Source organism: Fukomys damarensis, unplaced genomic scaffold (assembly GCF_012274545.1).
Source record: "Fukomys damarensis isolate Sample0158 unplaced genomic scaffold, DMR_v1.0_HiC HiC_scaffold_8, whole genome shotgun sequence".
Lineage (NCBI taxonomy): Eukaryota > Metazoa > Chordata > Mammalia > Rodentia > Bathyergidae > Fukomys > Fukomys damarensis.
Window position 1 is genome coordinate 12,303,190 of NW_022900920.1, and position 17,825 is coordinate 12,321,014.

Consider the following 17,825-nt stretch of genomic DNA (forward strand, 5'->3'; position numbering starts at 1 on the left):
TTTTTTTTTTTTTTTTTTTTGCTTGCTTTGCTTTGGTTTGCTGTTTCTTTGGATCTGGGGATCAAACCCAGGGCTGTGTGGATGGTAGGCAAGTGCTTCAGCACTGAGCTAAACCCCCAGTCCTTTTTGTTTTTAAAACAGGCTTTCTCTAGGTTGCCCAAACTGCCTTTGAACTTAGGATCCTCTTGCTTCAGCCTCGTGGGTAGCTGATATTACAGCAGACACTGCCATGCCCAGCTCCCTCTGTATCTTTAATTGTCTCCTCCTCCCCGGAAAGCCACAGTAATGTCTTTGCCACTGTATACCCACTCTCTCTGCCCAGTCTCCTGTCTTCCAGGAAGCAGTCCTGGCCCCTGCCACCAAGTTCCCATGCCCTGTGTGACCTCCACATAAACAGTTTCATTATCTGATTAAAATTTTGTTTAAAGGGACAAAAAAGGCAGTTTGGTGGCATGGGAAACTATATGTGTTCCATAAAAACAAAAACATTATTTATAAGAAGTATGTCCAGTATGATCCCAGCTGAGTTAAGGTGGTTCAAAAATAAAAGCATGTCTGAACTAAAACGTAATCTAGGGATAATAGGATTGGGGATAAGTTTTGCTTCATTCTTTGCATTTTTATACAGTTTTTAATTTGTTTCTCATGAATGAATGGCCACAACATAAACCACACAAATGTAGACTGCTATAGTTCTGTAGGTCAGAAGTCTGCTGGGGCCTCCTCATTGGAAAAAAGTTCAGCTGTCAGAAAGGCGAGGTTGAGGATGGGACCACTTCTCCATCCTGCAGGTTGTTGGCAGAGATCAGCCCTTATGTTTGCAGGTCCCCTTGGTCTGTCCCATTCTTACCATCTGGAGGCCACTCACAGCCACATCAGGGCCCCCTTTCTGCCTCTTTGAAACCATCAGTGGTGAATCAAGTCTCTCCAAAACTTTGAACCTCTCCTCTCTCTTTGTCCCTTGAGTCTCTGTGGTGGGCCTCTCTGCCTTCTCATCCCACTCTTAAGGACCTTAGTTTCCTCTATTTTAAAGTCAGCTGATACTAGCAACCTTCAGTCCGTCTGCATCCTGATTCTCTATTGCTTTGTAACATGACATAATCACAGACAAACACTGGGGGGTGCATTTATGGGGACCCAACTCCTGCCTACCATAAACATTAAATTAATGGGAAAAATGCAATTGAGAAAAGATCCAGGTTGGTGACTCAGACACAGTGGCACAAATTTGTAATCCCAGCACTTGGGAGGCTGAGGTAGGAGGATTGTTGTGAGTTCAGAGGCCAGCCTGGGCTACATAGTGAGATCCTGTCTCAAACAAACAATTAAACAATAAATAAATCAATGAATTTCTACCATCTTTGACTTTTTAAAATATGTAGTCAGTCTTGGCTGCAAATGCTTCCTCATTTTCTGAACAGCTAATTGTCTTTGAAACTCTGGGTTCTTACACCAAAATTCTCCAATCTTCTCGAACAAAATTTCCAATCTGTTGACAGGTTTTCTTCTGCTATACTTTTAGTCTATAAAAATGACTTCTGCTCACTTTCTGATTCCAGTGGCACTTGTGTTTTCCAGAGTAGCCACAACTTCCCTGCCCTTGGGTGCACATTCCTTTGTAGGGTGACCCTGTAGTGCTGCATCTCCTGTCCCACTCCATCGGTCCTGGTTTAGCACGTGGCGTGCCTGTGCCAGGAGATGTGAACGAACGTGGCATGGGCAGAGGCACAAGAACAGCAGTTACCTTAAGACTTGACCTCTTCTCCTGCTCTTGGGACAATGAGTCCATCATATGTGTGGCCAGGGCTGGCCCATGGGGCATAAGGGATGACAGGGTGTAGACAGACCTGTGCCGTCTTGAAGCCTTTAGACAAACTAATCTGCCCTCCACCAGCACTGTGATTGCAGCCTTGCCAAAGGCTCTTGACCACAGAACCCACCAAGCCAGCCTGCACACAAAGAACAAACCCAGTGACCCACAGAATCATGAGAAGTGAGAAGTATTTCTTGTTTAAAACTGTTTAATTTTAAAGTGCTTTGTTAGATAGCAAAAATTAATTGAAATATGTTTTAAGAATAATTCATAATTGCAAAAACTTTTAATAAGAAACAAAAGTCATTCGTAATTCTACCAAAACAAAATAACCAGTCTTCTGAGTGTTTTGGTATATTTTCTATGATTTTTTTATATTTAGTCAGATAGCTGGAGAGGACGAGAAAATGAGTGTGAACAAGACACTGATGAATAGAAAGATGATGGAAACCCACACTGAATTTATATACAATTTTCTTTAAATATTGCTTCTTTTCTTTATCTGATTACCGTTATCTTATGCCATTCAGTATTTGGGGAAAGTATGGCTTTCCTTGACTTGGTAACATCTTGAAAACATTCCCTAACAGCCACATTAAATAATGTCACCTGTATAAACCCTTTATCAATGTCTGTACCTGTGAATTCAAGCAATGCAAAGATTCAGTCTAATTGATTTAAAATGAAACAAACCTTTATTGGCTCAGCTTTTTTTTTTTGTTTTGTTTTGTTTTTCTGGAGAATTTTCCAGAGCTTGAGCTTCAGTTGGTCTGGTTTGCCCTTGGAAATAGGAAGCGACTGTTGCTACTCTGGATTTCCTATGAATGCACACTTTCCTTTGCTCCAGGATAGGAAGTGGCAGAGTGGACAGGAAGAGCAGCTGATCTCCATGGCTACTGAAGGGAGTCCCTTCCTGAGCATATATTGCTTTTCAATGTACTTGATCCAGCTTAACTCAAGCCTTGTTTGCTACATCATTCTGGCGGGGCAGATGGAACAGCAGACTCTTACACAGCCCTCATACTGGTCTGTAGGCCTAACAGGAAGGCCTGGGCTATCTGAGAGGAAGGGCCATTCTGAATGTGGCAGGCTGCTATGTTCTCAGGTTCGCTCACACCTGAGTCCCAGAAGAAGGCACTAGGTGAGTGTAACCTACTCAGGTCACTGCTGGTGTCGCTTTCAAGAAGGCACAAACAAAGCCACAGGAAATCCAACTCTTGCTTTGGGAGGTTTGATCATGATATTTGGGAACTTACACCCCATTCTTCAGAGTCCTCCATTTTCCGTACCCCCTACTCAAGCTGTTCTTGACACCTAAACTAGATACCACCCCTTCCCAGTCCCCCATTTCCCAGCCCCTCTACCCCCAGCTCTTTCTTATGTAGGTAGTATCTAAATTCAGGAACATCTGGGCTTCTAGGTGAGATTTTCAGCTGTCTTGCTGGCCTTCCTCCCACCCTCCTCTGCCCATTTTTTCTCCTGAAGCACAAAACTTAGGAGCCTGTGTGGATCAGGCAGGAGGTACGCGGCCTGATCCCATAGGCGTTTCTTTCCTTGGGGGATGAGGGGAGGTAAGTATGATAAACACTGAGAACACTCCTACAATAAACGCTTTTTCAGCCGCAACTGATAAAAGCTACCTTCACTAAAATTCCAAGGAAGTATTGGGAAACAAGACAGGCTGACTGGGACCGTGTGCCAGAGCCCGGCCCTGGAAGTCTGGCCCCTGCAAGATTTACTGTGCACAGTTAAGAGGAGATGGCGCAGAGGGCTGTGTGAGGTGAGGGCTGCAGGGAGGGAAGGCAAAGCACATTCACTCAAAAGCACACGTATGACAACTCTAGGAGTGAGTAAGATGTAAAGGGCTGAGTCCTGTGCCCTCATCTAGGCATGGAAGCCAGTACAGAATATGCAATAAAAAGCCAGACAAATGCAGAAACGCAGTAGGAATGCAGGCTCTCTCACCTCTGGTCTGATGTGACTTGAAGGAACCCCATTGATGTTAAAGTTACACTGATTCCACTTTCCTCAGGCTCTTTCAGCTCCATTTTTTTTTTCAGCACTTCATGTCCCCTTCATTTTCATCTTTTTTTTTTTTTTTTTTTTTTTTTTTTTTTTTTTTTTTTTTTTTTTTTTTTTTTTTTTTTTTTTTTTTTTTTTTTTTTTCACTCTTCAGCAGCCTCTGCATCTAGATATGCTCACAATCCAAGTCGCAGATATCAGTCCACGGGTGTAATTGTTTTGCAGAAGTTCAGTGTAAGCCAAATATCTGTCTGAAAGATGGGCCTTTTAGTTTAATTGCCAGTGGTTACAATGAGCTACACAGGCACCCAGGTTATTTTAGCCTAGCAGTCAATTCTCACCCACCCCCCCCATACAAATATCAGTCTTTCTGTGGATATGTCTATTAGAGAAATCCAAACTGGCATCTCTGGGATAATTCTCTTGATGTGTGCGCCCAGAACAGGAGGTCCCTGCTGAGCACTGCTTGGGCAGAGGTGGAGCTGAGCAGGCACAGTGTTTGCAGCCCCTCAGGACTTCACACAGAGGCCACTACAGGCCTCGGCAAGAACTGGAAACACAGAGTATGTAAATGCTGTGCTCTGTGATCGTGACAATATGACAGCCTGAGGGGAAGAGGCGAATCTTTCAAAACAGAGCTACACTAGACTAGATGCTGTTCGGGCTCTTATCTAAATGTCCCTCAAATCCCTCATGCGGTAATAGGTGGGAAGTTTCAAAGGTGGCTGGATTAGGGTGTGTGAATGTGTATTAAGGGTGTGATGCTGGGGTTAAGGGTGCCCCACTCTGGGTATTGGTAGCACCAATCAAAAGGTGTGTAGAAGCTTATTGCTTCTGCTTCTGCTTCTGCTGCTTGCTGCTTCACTGCCTCCTGCTTGCTAGCAATAGATGATTTCCTCTCTGTGATGCCCTCTTCCATGTCACCCAGCCCTGGAGCCAACTGACTATAGACTGAAACCTCTACAAACTGTGAGGTAAATAAAACTTTCCTCCTCTAACTTTAGGTGTCAGATATTTTGACTCAGCAATGAGAAAAGTAACTAACGTGCCAAACATGGAAGCTTCCTCCTCCAGCCCATCTTGCTCCTTCACCCCACCAGATCCCATGCAAAAGAAGCTGTGGAGATGGAAAACATCTTCTAGTCCAGCAACGGTGACCCTTTCAGAGCTTTCAATGACAAACAGCCTGTTCTAGGCCACCACTGTTCTAGTCCCTGGGATCTCTAGAATCAGGCCAAATTACAGCTATGGAATCCATATATACCAGGTAAGTAGACTTTAAGCTTTTAAGAATATTAGCTCATTCATTCATTTGATCAGTCAATGCTTAAGTCACACAGTATGACAAACACTGGGATCCCAAGAAGCATAAGACACTGTTCTTGTCTTGGAGGCATTTAGATCCTAATGAGCAGAAATAAGCAGAACACCAGTGCTTCTGCTAGAGGTGGTGTGTTATAGCCAAGATATGGAGAAGGTTCTGTAGGAATTAGAGGAGGGAGTACAACCTTGATAGAGAGCAGGATATATCAGAGGGTCCCAAGACAGGATGATACCAGAACAGTTAAAACTGGGGCAAACCCAAGTGTCCCCAAGAATGAGAAGTAACAGGGGTTCCCACACTGTGCCAGTGGGGCGAGAGTTGGTACAACTGCACTGGAGACTCTTCAGCAGTTCCCTACTGAATGTAAGTATGTGCTGCTCCTATGAGCTAGGGAGTCTACTCTTGGGTTCATACCCAAGGAAGTGGCTTGCAACTACATTCACAAGAGTTAAGAACTGGAAATGACTCACATTTCTATTAAACAGAAGGGCGTATAAATGAGTTGAGATACATTCAGACAAAGAAATACTATGCAGCAACAAAAAAGAATTTAAGTGTGAGAACTTCAATCTTTTTCAAGGGAAGTTTTTTCTTAACTTTTTAAGAAGCATAACTTCAAGGGTATAAAAAAGATATAATTTTCAAGAATATAAAAAATAGAAGGAAAGTCGAACATCCACACTAATCAATCAAATTTAACACTAGTTAATATTTTGGCACATTTGCTGTATTACATTTTGGAATTTGTTCTAACCATCTTACCATGGAAAGTTTGAACATTAAAAATAAAAAGAGTAGAGGATGATACTGTGCTCCCATATACCCACCACACAGCCTCAGTAATTAGGAAGACATAATGAGTCTTGTTTCACGTGTATCCCCACCTCCAGTCTCAAATTATTTAGAAACATATCTCAACGATAAGATCATTTCATGAGTGTTTAAGTGTATATCACTTAAAAAAGGTCACTTTCAAAACATAACCAGGAGACTAGTATCAGTCCTTAAATAATTAATAATGTCTTCAGATCAAATATCAAGTCTTTGTTTACATTTCTCTCATAAAAGATTTTTACAAGTTGCTCAAGCCAGGAACCCAACAAAATTTATATACTGCATATTGTTATTTTACAAAATTATTTATGCCATAGGTTTCCTTCTAGTGGTCCTACTATTTGTTGAAGAAACAAGGTTGTGTGTACTGCCCATCAGTAGTGCTCGAATTTTTGCGTGCAAAGGAATCACTTGATTAGCTTATAAAAATACTGAGTCCTGGGCCTTGGCCCCAGAGACCCTGAGTCAGGAAGTCTGCAGTAGGGCTAGAACATTCGCATTTCTAACAAGTTCCCAGATGATGTTTATGCTGGTGTATGAACCACACTGAGAAGCTCTGCTCTAGTTTCCCACTGCCCACATTTAGCTAGCTACTTCCACAGGGCATCTTTGAACATGTTTCTGCGCTTTGGACATATTTTTTAATTCAAGATCCATATGAGGGGTTATATTCTTTTATTGTGAAGCACAACTTCTGGTCAGTCAGTAGCTGCTGCTGATTATTCCTAGATCTGTGATTTCATCTGCAGTTGCAAAATGTGATAACCCTCATTCCATAGTTACTTCTTAATTTCTTACCTGGTCTAGTTTGAGGGGGACTTCCTCTCACCAGCCATTCACATACCCTAAGGTAGGGTTCACACAGAAAAGTCAGGGTAAATCCTCAGATCTCATGAATCCACTTTGTAAATGATGACTTGGTCATGTGGCATCCTGAGCAACCAAAGAGATATTCATTTTTTACTTATTCTAATGGAGACATGGATATAAGTTTGGTGTATTTCAATATAATAAGTTATTATACTGAAATTGTCCAGTCTTTGACTAGTGAGAAGTTAGGTTAGCTTCTTGGTTCCTTTGATATGATTCCAGCAATCTTTGATAGCCTCTTTGCTTCTGATATGATGAGATATTGTAGGGTCACCTTGTGTGTTTCTTGCTGCAGACCTGGAATCAGCTGTATCTCCAAGAAGTTGCAGTTGCATTTAGAAGAAATGGTACAAAGAGACCACAGTGTGAGTTCTAAAAGTATTTACTATTGGTGGGTTGGTCATTGTTTCCAGAATGTTTCACTATAAAAAGCTAGAAAGTGTCTTATTTTTGAAAATAAATATGATTTATGTAAACACTTTTAATTGGAATATAGGAGGTATTTTTCATTTAATCAATTTTAAATCTCAGAACAATCACCCTAACCCTATAGCCAATAACATGATTGTCAGAAATAATTTATCTTGTTATTTCTGTTCTATATTCTTTTTTTTTGTTGTTTTTAGAGTATGTTTTACTAAGGACATAAATCAAATTAATGTTTAAAGTTAAATGGAATTGTTTCCTTGTGATCCTGCCACAAATCAATATATATCTAGGATCATTTATTTCATTTTACCATTGATTTCTAGAAACATATGTTTTAATATTTCAAGTTGTTTGTGAAAATATTTTTATGCTTTCAAGAGCAAAGCTATAAACCAAAATATATTCAGAGCAGTCTTTTTCCTTTCCTCTGTATCTCCATCCTTTTGTCCCCTTCTATAGAATAAATTTTTAAAATATTTATGGTTTATTCTTTAAAAGCAATAAAATATAGTAGTATGTTCCCATATTTATCGATATCACTACTTCTTGGATAAATAGTAGCACATTCTACACACTCTGCTCCACCTACCTTTTGAAACTATGTTAACAATTTTTACAATGGCCCTTTAGTGTCATTTTTTACATTTGTTGATTAAGAGAATATTTAAAGATAAAACCGGGCAATGCATTCAGTAGCATTTTTAAATAGATTTAATCCTTACATCTTAATAAGTAGTCCACGCATCTGTTCAGTGTACAGTAAAGAGTACTTGGGGCAAATGTTGATTTGAGTTGCCTAGGTAATCAGAAAACCATAGGAGAACTACTTTGTTTTTTCCTTTATACTTCCCCTTTAAATTCTGGGATAATTTCATATTTAAGAAAAGTCACAAAAATAGTACTGGAAGTACTTCTATGTCCCTACCCATTGTCCCCTATTGTCCACATCTAAAATACCATGGTACATTTGTCAAAACTAAGAAATGTATGTTATTGTTAACTAAACTCCAGATTTTATTCCTGCTTTACTCTTTTCTACCACCAACGTTCTTTTTCTGTTCCCAGATCCAGTCCAGTATACCACATTGCACTCAGTATCTTTCCATTCCTGGTCAACCTGAAAATCTATCAGTGTTAAAGAATCCTCCCACTTATAAGTGGGAAGAGGCAGAAACAAAGGAGCGTACTGCCAGTGGGATGGTTATAGAGTTTAAGTATAAATCTGGGTAGAATTTATGTTTATTAGTGGCAATCTGGGTTTGGGGGAGAACATGTAAATTCTGCAATTAGGTGTACCTGGGTTTCAGTCATAATTTTGATTTCTACTTACTAGTTGTGAGGTCTTGAGTACTTCATTTAATATCACTGAGCCTTAGTTTCTTTCTTTTTTTTTAAAATCTCTAACAGGAAACAGAAATATGCCTTGTGGGACAATAGAAAATTTTATACATGCCATATGTGAAGTGTTTTGGCCATAATAAGTGTTCATTAAATGGTGATGACCATTATCATAGCATTAATTGTGGGCAGGCCTAACTAGCACTTGGGAACTGGATGTCTGATCCTTTACTATCCAAAAAAATAAATCTCTCTTGTAAAACAGATATGTAATTTTTATTCCACAGGCAGACTGTGGGATAACTGCTCAGATATGCAGCCTTTGATTAAAGTGACACTAACCAGAGTTTAGGGGGGCCTTTGCATCTGAATCTCCCATGACCCATACATGAGTTGCCTGTCTTCTGTCTGGGAGAGGAGGCATTCCACCAAGAAGCACTGACATTATTCTGCAGGAATTTTTCCAGAAAATAATCTTCTAATAAATTAAAAACACATATATGTATTTTTATTTTTGAAAGGATTGTTCATAGTTTTTAAAGTATTCTCTGACAAGCTTTTTGGCCTTGTGGAGGGTGTGTGTGTGAAAACAAACGCCCCTTTGTGGAAAGTTGCTGCAGCCTTTTTTCCTGGGATGTGTATCTGTAGGTGCTGAGCATGTATTTCTTCCTCTTCTTTGGCAGAGGTTCAAGAGACTGTGTCACTTTTTACAATGTAACTTAAAAGTAGGTCTGTAAAAAAGACATAAAATAGGTCAAGTGCCATAAATCTAAGCAGAAGAAGAAAGTAGGGTTCAGATCTGTAGACTTCATGCTTGGACCCCTGTCCCTGTTCTCCAGGATGGAGATCATTGGTGCTGGCCATCAGGACTGCACTGGCAGATTTAAGCTTGATACTCATGAAGAAGGCCAACATGGGGTAAGGTGGAGCATTCTGTTTTGGAATGAATAAGCAGGGTACTTTCTTTCCTCCGTGGATAGGTTTTGAATAACAAGACCATAATATTGGATCATGCTTCTGGTATTTCAGTGCCATGGAATTGGATGTGAAATCCAGTTTTCCAACATGTCCACCCAAAGTGATGCCATAGTTCCTTCTATGGTGCTGGAAATGTGCCTGCAAGGGTTAGGCCACTGGGATGGCTTTTCCCATACTGTGCCAGTCCCTTCTTTATGGATGCTACCACTGTGGGCTGCTTTTCCATATGGCACACGAGACTATATCTTGCCTCCAAGAGAGACAGTATTTTTCTTATGGTTCAGGATTTTGATTTCCCAAGAGCAGATTTTGTAAGCCTTCCTGGCATTCCACCAGGTGAAGGGGCTCTCTAATATATGAGATTGTACATTTTTTGAAAATCAAATTTGATTTTGTGTCCAGGTTCTTGTCTATGTGACTTTCTAAGTTATTACTGAACACATTTCTGGTTTCAAATTATTCTCACTCAGGCTCCTATTTATTTTTTTTCCATTGTTGGCAGTATCCTCCAGTAACCACAATCCTTATCCATTGTCTGATTACCAGAACAAAACATAGTTTGAGGTTGTTTGGAGCCTTAAGAGAGTTCCATTTTGTTTCTATTAAATTTAAAAATAGGACCAGAAGTAATAGACTTAGTTAAAAATCAAGGATTCTAGAAAATAAAACATGTCCCAGTACAGATTGCTGCTCTGTGAAAATCAGTTCTAACTTGATTTGCAATGGTAATGGGCCTTAACTGGAATAATTAGGGAGGCTATTGGGATGATGGTTGGGGAGAGAAATGAAATATTGTCCATTTATCTTCTTGGACCTCAGCAATAAATACATTTACATGGAATCACTGTTCTTGCGCCTGGATTGGAAAACTGTATAGAAAGGAAAATTATTAAAGGGCCAAGTGGGAATCTACTTGCTCACTGGCTCATTTATTCACTCAACCAGAAATTGCTGTCCCTTCTCCTTGCCAGGCTCTGGGCTTGGCATGGAGATATCATATATAATGGTGAGCAAGACAGCCTCCCACCAAGGGGATCTCTATATCCTAAGGCAGACAGGTGTGCACCACAACAACACCGAGAGGTAAGTGCAAGTTAGCAGTGACTAAACAGAGCTGTGAAGGCAAAAGAGTTTGCCCAAAGTGGTAGAGAAGACATCACAGAGGAATGACATTAGAGCCTTTCTGACCTTGGGAGAAGCACATGGAAAATCACAAAAGGTTAAATATTTTGCAGATGTTTGGTGAGAGTGAGAAAGAGAACTCTGGTTACGGTCTAATACCCCCAAATTTTGTGTCACATGAAGAAGATTCCATCTATTTCAAAAAGCAGTGAGGACCCACCCACATTTTATCAGGTCTTTCTTTTACAAGTACCTTACTTAGGTCTGAGGATTTAGCTCAGTATTTCCAGTGCCTGCCTCACAAGCACAAGGGCCTGAGTTTGATCCCCAGTACCAAAAACAAACAAACAACAAACAAACAAAAAAACTCCGCTTTTATAAGTACCTTGCATAGCAGTAGCTGGAAAGACTGCATCAGGAGCCTCGGCCTACGTGACTGTCTTCAAGAAGAGATACTATGATTATCTAACATAGAGGACAGGATGTTGAAAGAACTGGGTGGCCAGTTGGAAGAGTATGGCCAAGGGAGAAAGGAAGGGACCAAATACAACTATTGATTTTGAGTCCAACATTAGTGGGGAGGAAATGAAATCAAAGATCCTTGGAGTCAGACAGACTCAGCCCCCAATCCCAGCTAAGCCACTACTCAGTTTTCCGTTTGTGGGCAAGGCAGTTCTCAGAGGCTCGTTTCCTTCCCTCCGAAGGGGAAGAGTCATAATGGGGTTCAGGAGGGTGATGAGATTTTGGAGACCCAGAGTGGCTGCCGGGCAGCAACTGTCTATTAGGATTATTTTCCTTAGGCTCAAAGCCATTCTTTGTATTATATGAGGTTTTTGAAGATAGGGACTATTGTGCCCTTAATCTTTGGGGATGTTTACTCAAATTTTGGTTCTTTGTTTTTCAGCCCATCCTAGAAAAATAAAGATGAAGAATCATTTGTGAGCATAGTTGAGGACTATGAGAGGAAAGGCACACCCAGGGGAGCATCAGCAGACTGACCCTGCTGATAACTGCTGGTGGGCTACGGCAATGGATACTATTGTGTGGGGAGCTGGTGGAGATAAAAAATTCCAAATGACTGGAAACTGCTAAAAAGCTAAAATTACATCAGATCTCATAGCAGAGTTTAGTGTAGGAGGAAGAACAATTGGTCCCAGCCTGAGGACTTCTGAGTTTTGTTTTCTTTTTTTCTGCTTGAGTTCATGGAGGGGTTAACAAGAAAAAGGAGCTCTAGATAAAGTGCCCACCAGGATGCAAAACTGAGAGAAAAAAAAAAAGCAGCATAGAAAACTGAGATCCAGGAAGTAGATTGAAGTAATTGTGGTGAGGGAGGGCTGCATGTGCCACAAGCGAGACCAGGAAGTGGGTGGGATGGAAGTCGAGCCATTCCCATCTGAGTAGCTGACCTCCTCAGAACCTCCCAGAATTATTCTTCTTCATCTCCAGAAAAGAAACTAGGCCAGGCCTCCACAAGAGGGTTAACAATCCCAATTGTGAGGAGACCCCACCAGGCACAATAAAGCAGCCTTGTGCTCTCCGTGGCCTCATGCAGACCCTTCTTGGAGCTCTGAGACCACATATGATCTCTTCAGTTTAAGAGAAATCAACAAACTGGACTGGGTCCAAAGGAGAACAACAAATGCGATTAAAGAAAGCGAGAATAGGACCCAAGAGGCACGTTAAAGAAATTGGGGTTGATTTGTGTAAAACAGTAAAGATGATGTGGGAACTGTATTAAAGTACATGAGAACAGACCCATGTCCAGTTATTTTCCAATTCCAACAGCAAAGAATATGAGGTAAATGGCCTAATTCGCCACCCAAGACTTTAAGGCAGAGTTTCATAATGGATGTATGGCTTGGAATGACCTTTCCTGTAGTTATTGTAAAGTAGATCCTGCCTCTATTGTAAAGTAGATCTGGCCCAGAGGAAACCTGCTGGAGGCCAGATACGAACTCCTCAACTTGTCCCTGAGTGCCTTCAAGCCTTCCCTGAGCCCACCAACCCTGCTCTCCTGGCCCCCAAGAACCTGCACAGTCTTTCTGGGAACAGAAATACGTGCAGTAGCAGTACTTCAGTCTCTCCACCTAAGACCTAAGATACTTAGCTTTTGATGCATCTTAATATACAGCCATTAGCAAAAGCTTGCAGGTTCTTTGGCAGCTGGAAAAACAAGTGGCTTGCAACTTTCAAAATGGCAGTTTAGATCAGATTGATGTGTGACACTGTGCCATAAGGGTGCTCAGAGAAACCTGTGCAACTTCATGCCTGAGACAGTTTTTTGCTTTGGCTGCTCTGGCTGCTGCCATACAGAGGTTACTATCCATCACTGGAAACTCAGCACTCACTCAACACAACCATCTTTCCTAGTGGAACAGAGTTAAGACACTTTGCCAAGTATGTGTGCCTGCCTGTCTGATTGTCCTGCCTCCAGAACACCACATCAAAGACAGATTTAGCCAGTTGAGGTTACACACACTTATAAGCCCAGCTACTCAAGATTCTGAGGCAGGCAGATTGTAAGTTCAAGGTCAGCCTGGGCAATTTGGCAAGACTCAAAATAAAACAAAAGGGGCTGCAGATAAAGCTCAGTAACACAGTGCTTGCCTAGTACGTGCATAGTCCTGGGTTTGGTAGCCAGTACTGAGGTGGGGGAGGAGTGCCAAATTATCTATATGTAGGATAACTGTGACATTTGCTGTCAAACCAGGATGCATGTGAAAGGGAAAGGGCATGCTGTTGATAATTACAGTAGGACAAAATCCAGTGTCCACCCTATCTACAGCCAAATCTCACAGCTCAAAAACAAGGTCGGTGCCCTTGGTATCCAAGTGATAGGAATGCTAGGAAAAAGCAGAGACATGGAAAGTGTGCTTTAAGTATGCATTCATTATGGCTGTGTAACAAATGACTTCCCTGATTAGTGACTCAAAACAACAAGCATTTTCTAAGTCAGCAAGGGTTTTCTAGGTCAGGAATTTGAGAGTAGCTTAGCTGGGTGGTTCTGCCTCAGGGTCTCTCACGAGGTTATAGTCAGATATTGTCCAGAGCCGAAGTTATCTGAACACTTTCAGTTTCAAGTTCGACTTTTAAGACAGCTAACTCACCAGGAGGAGAGAACTCAGTTGCCCCCTCGGTCCTTTCTGATGGGGCTGCTGGAGGACCTTACAACATGGTGGCTGTCTTCCCTCACAGTGAGTGACTCTAGGGTCAGGAAGAAGCTGAATGCCCATCATGAGTCAAGCTCAGAACTCATACACTGTCACTTGAGAACTAAGAGACACTAAGACCAGCCCACACTAAAATGGAAAGGGATCCAATCCATTTCTTCATGGAAGGGGTCTCCTCCATGTTTGGTCTGTTTCGTTATGAGTTTCTGTTTGTTTTGACCTGCTCTGTTTGCTGTTTTCCTGAGCACTTGCCCTGGCCAAGTAGGAGAGGGAAGAGAGGATGTACACAGCCAGGAGGACTATCGCAGAGCTCGTGCTCCTTTGGGTGCTGTTAGTCCCTGAGGCCACTTGACATGCAGAGGGCTACTGAGTTCCCATCACAGAATACGTAGGCAGATGTGGTGGTTAGGGTGGGGTGTCTACTCCATTGGCTTCGGGAATCCACCTGGGAGATTGGCTGCACACACTTGTGAATACCTTTGGGTGGGTCATGCAGTCATCACCTTGGAAATGACACAGGGTTCCTGGTCCTTTCTTCTGGGTACTCTTCCCCACTCTCCTCTCTGGCTGCCGTGAACTAAGTGTCTTTGCTTCTTCATGCCTTTCTGCCATGGTGTTAGAGCCAGAAAACCGTGGACTGAATTCCCTGAACCATGGGCCAAACTAGGCTTTTCCTCCTTTCAAATGAGGATGAGTATTGTGTCCCAGCTCTGGGAGAGTGGACTGATCTCATGGAGATGGCAAAAGGTCAACTGACAGATGACACAGGTAAATATACATGGAGTGACTTTTCCTGTCCCTTCTGATGCAGAGCATTCATGAATGTGCCACCTCCAACCACACCCCTATTCTTTTATGCCATTAAGACAGGCTACTTAAGTCCTGATTCTGTGAGAAAATGGACTGTAGAAGTTTGAATCTTCCCAAAAGAGGTTTCACCAAGAGCTGATATCTGAGGAGGTGAAGGCATAGGTTCTTCATAGAGAGAAAATCTACAAAAAAGAAAAAGGACTTTGAGTTATTACAGGACAAGAGGAGAAGACAGTTCAGTCTCTCCAAGAGATGGAATTAAAAAGATTTCCAAGAAACTTAATCATGGGGTGATTGTGTTTATTTTTGCAGCAAGCATCAGAACTGTGCTGGGAGAGATAAAAGCTGTTCTGTGTGCTTGTGTCTCAGTTCTATTGATAGGTCAAGCTGCAAGGAGGCCAGCCTTTTACTTGCTGCTCATATCAGGACTGGCTGCCCATAAAATCCTGGTGTAGGAAAATTTGCCTCCATTTTTCATCTGCTTGCACTCAAAGAAGTTTGAGTTAAATGCAAGCTTCGCTAAGAATTAAGTGCCCTGTTCATTGTGAATACCCAGGCTGTTAGACAAAAATAGCACACAGGAAGCGGTATTGCAAAGGTCAATTCTTCTAGAAAGGAAGGGACAACAAGCCATCTATCTGAAATTTTAATGAGCAGATCCTGGCCTCTGACCCCACACCATTACCTAACAATCCAGTATTGAATGAGAAGTCAGCTTCCATTTCCTGTGAATGAGGAGGCAGAATTCCCACCCAAAGACAGACCATCTGCCGGACACAAGCTTTACTCTTTGCCTAGCTGGCTGCTGTTGACATGTATGAAGTCTTTATGGACAGAGGGTCGGCCCAGGATCCTTCCTTGGCAGAAATGGTGAATTAGAAGGTTTAGAACCAGAACTTGTGGCCACAATTTTCTTTTCTTTTCTTCTTCTTTTTTCTTTTTTTTTTTTTTCCTGCAATGGATTTTTTGTTTCATTCAGTCAAAATGGACAGTGTTGGGGGAGATTGTAGTCTTCTACAGAAAACTGTAAATTCTGTGTTTAAAAAACACATACTTTCATAGTAAAGAACAACAGCTGAAATTAAACAGGAATAAGAAATGGGTGATTTAAGAGAAAAAATATTTCAGGCCCCTAGCCTAGTGCATAACATATAGTAGGTGTATTATGAATAAACCATTTACTTAGTGACAGCAATTCAAGAGGCCAGAAACTGTGCTCATCCTAAATGAAGCTTGTCCTGTTGATCTTAGAGAAAACAATTAATTGTTCATTTCTCGGTCAGTATTTCTGAAGTTCTATGGAGCACCAGAATCACCTGAGTATAATACTTGCTAAACCCATCCTTGCCGGATCCTCCTGATCAGAACCCTGTCTGTCACAAATGCCGGGGATTTGAATCCTTAGAAAACTTCCAAGGGAGCAAATGGGTGGGAAGGCTTTGTACTAGTTCTTCCAGTGCTCACCAACTGCCTGGAGGTTTGTATTTTACTTCTATTTAACAGATAGGGGGGATGGAGGAAAGTGGGAGGGAGGACATAAAAAGAATTGAGAAGTACACATACCAGCTCCCGGTGATGAATACAATTATTATGCATTGCAAACATGTACTAAGAAAAATAATTCTTAAAAAAGACAGGCTGTATCTGGAACAGATCTGAGGCTGAGTTCAGATCCCCTCTGCTCTGTGGTCCTTGGAAACTCGTACTGTCTGTTTAGACTTTAACATGAAATACCGCAGGCAAAGCACTTTAGCATAAAACTTAGATTATATGCAGTAGGCGAGGAATAATGTAATAGTTAACAAACAACCTTATTATTAAATAGGTTAAGCAATTCACACTGTACAATAATTGTGATGTACTGGTTTGTCCTACAAGACAGAAAAGACTTTTTAAAATTTGGCTTCTCAATTCCCTAGCATAGCATTGCTAATTCAGACAGAACAAATGAATGAATGAATAAACACAAGAAGAACATGCAAATTTTTTTAGATTTAGGGCTGGCTCTCAATGGGGGCCTAACATCAGGCCTTGTTTCTAGATGAAGTACTGAGGTGAGCCGTCTCTGGGAAGGGGCTGATGGGTAGTAACTCTGACTTTGGTTGCCACTGTTTGCTCTTAAAAAGTCCTGCGCCTCATTAGGAAGGTTGACCTGGTGTTTGGGAGCACTGCAAACACTTAAAAAAGCTACTTTTCAGTTGGAAAAGATTTTTTTTTTTTTTAAGAAGCTTCCTCAAGCACTGGCTCCCACCTCTTAGACTGGAGGCTGATAGAAATCTCAGAGAGGTCTCAGTACCAGAGTGGAATTTCTGTGGATGGTTGTGGGCCCTGCGTTAGAATCACCTGGGGCTTTGATAACTCCCCAGGCACCATCCATCATAGGACATTGTGTTCATTGGTCTGGGTGCCTGGCATTGTCTTTAACCCTTACTTTCTTTTCTATTCCATTTCTGAGTGCCCCCTTGCTGCTCACAGGGTCCCAGTGAAGGCAGCAAGTCCTGGGACAAAAACTGGCACCGAGGTTCTGGAGGAGGAAGAGGCGGAGCAGGTTAGAAGGCGAGGCTTGTTTCTGTTCTGGCCATGGTGTTTAGTCAACAGTTGGTGCTGTTGCTGGCACCGCAGCCCAGGGGCCTCATTCAGAAGACACAGGAGGGTGCCTGGGAATCTGTATTTCTAACAAACCAACCCAGACACTTCTTAAGATTAGGAAAGTTTGAGAAACATTACCTTATACCCTTTTTTTGGGTCCGGGCCATGGAAAAGAAAAGTGAATTAGTCTACCAACATAAACCTAAAGCAATACATCAAAGGTGTCGTGCCCAGGTGCCTCGCCTGCGAGTCGGAGCTTACTTACTCCTTAGGCACAGGATGCCCTTTGGGGAGCATTGGCCGGGCCCAGGCTCCTGCAGCAGCCCTAGACCACCTTTCAGACTTGCTGCTACTAGAGTCCTGACGATTACGCGAGCCGGCAGCAAGCAGCCCAGTCATCATTTCCAGCCTCAGCCTGGAAAGCTGGACCTTGTGGCCGTGTGTGCTCTTGGCAGCCGGGCGCCCGGCCCAGCGGCCACATCATCCTGGGGCGGGGAGGTGTGTGCTCTGGTCGCCCAGACGCCAG

General features: G+C 42.1%; 1 protein-coding gene across 2 annotated transcripts in view; it reads left to right on the forward strand.

The window, feature by feature from the left end:
• Positions 1-17,825, forward strand: part of Adam12 (ADAM metallopeptidase domain 12) — a 405,947-nt gene that overhangs the window by 26,806 nt on the left and 361,316 nt on the right. Inside the window, exon 1 of one of the 2 annotated variants that reach the window (XM_010620988.2) lies at positions 9,199-9,548. The exons of the other annotated variant lie outside the window; for it this stretch is intronic. The gene's annotated coding sequence lies outside the window, so the exon portion shown is untranslated. Of the gene's footprint in view, positions 1-9,198; positions 9,549-17,825 lie in introns of those variants that run through there. 2 annotated transcript variants of the gene reach the window in all.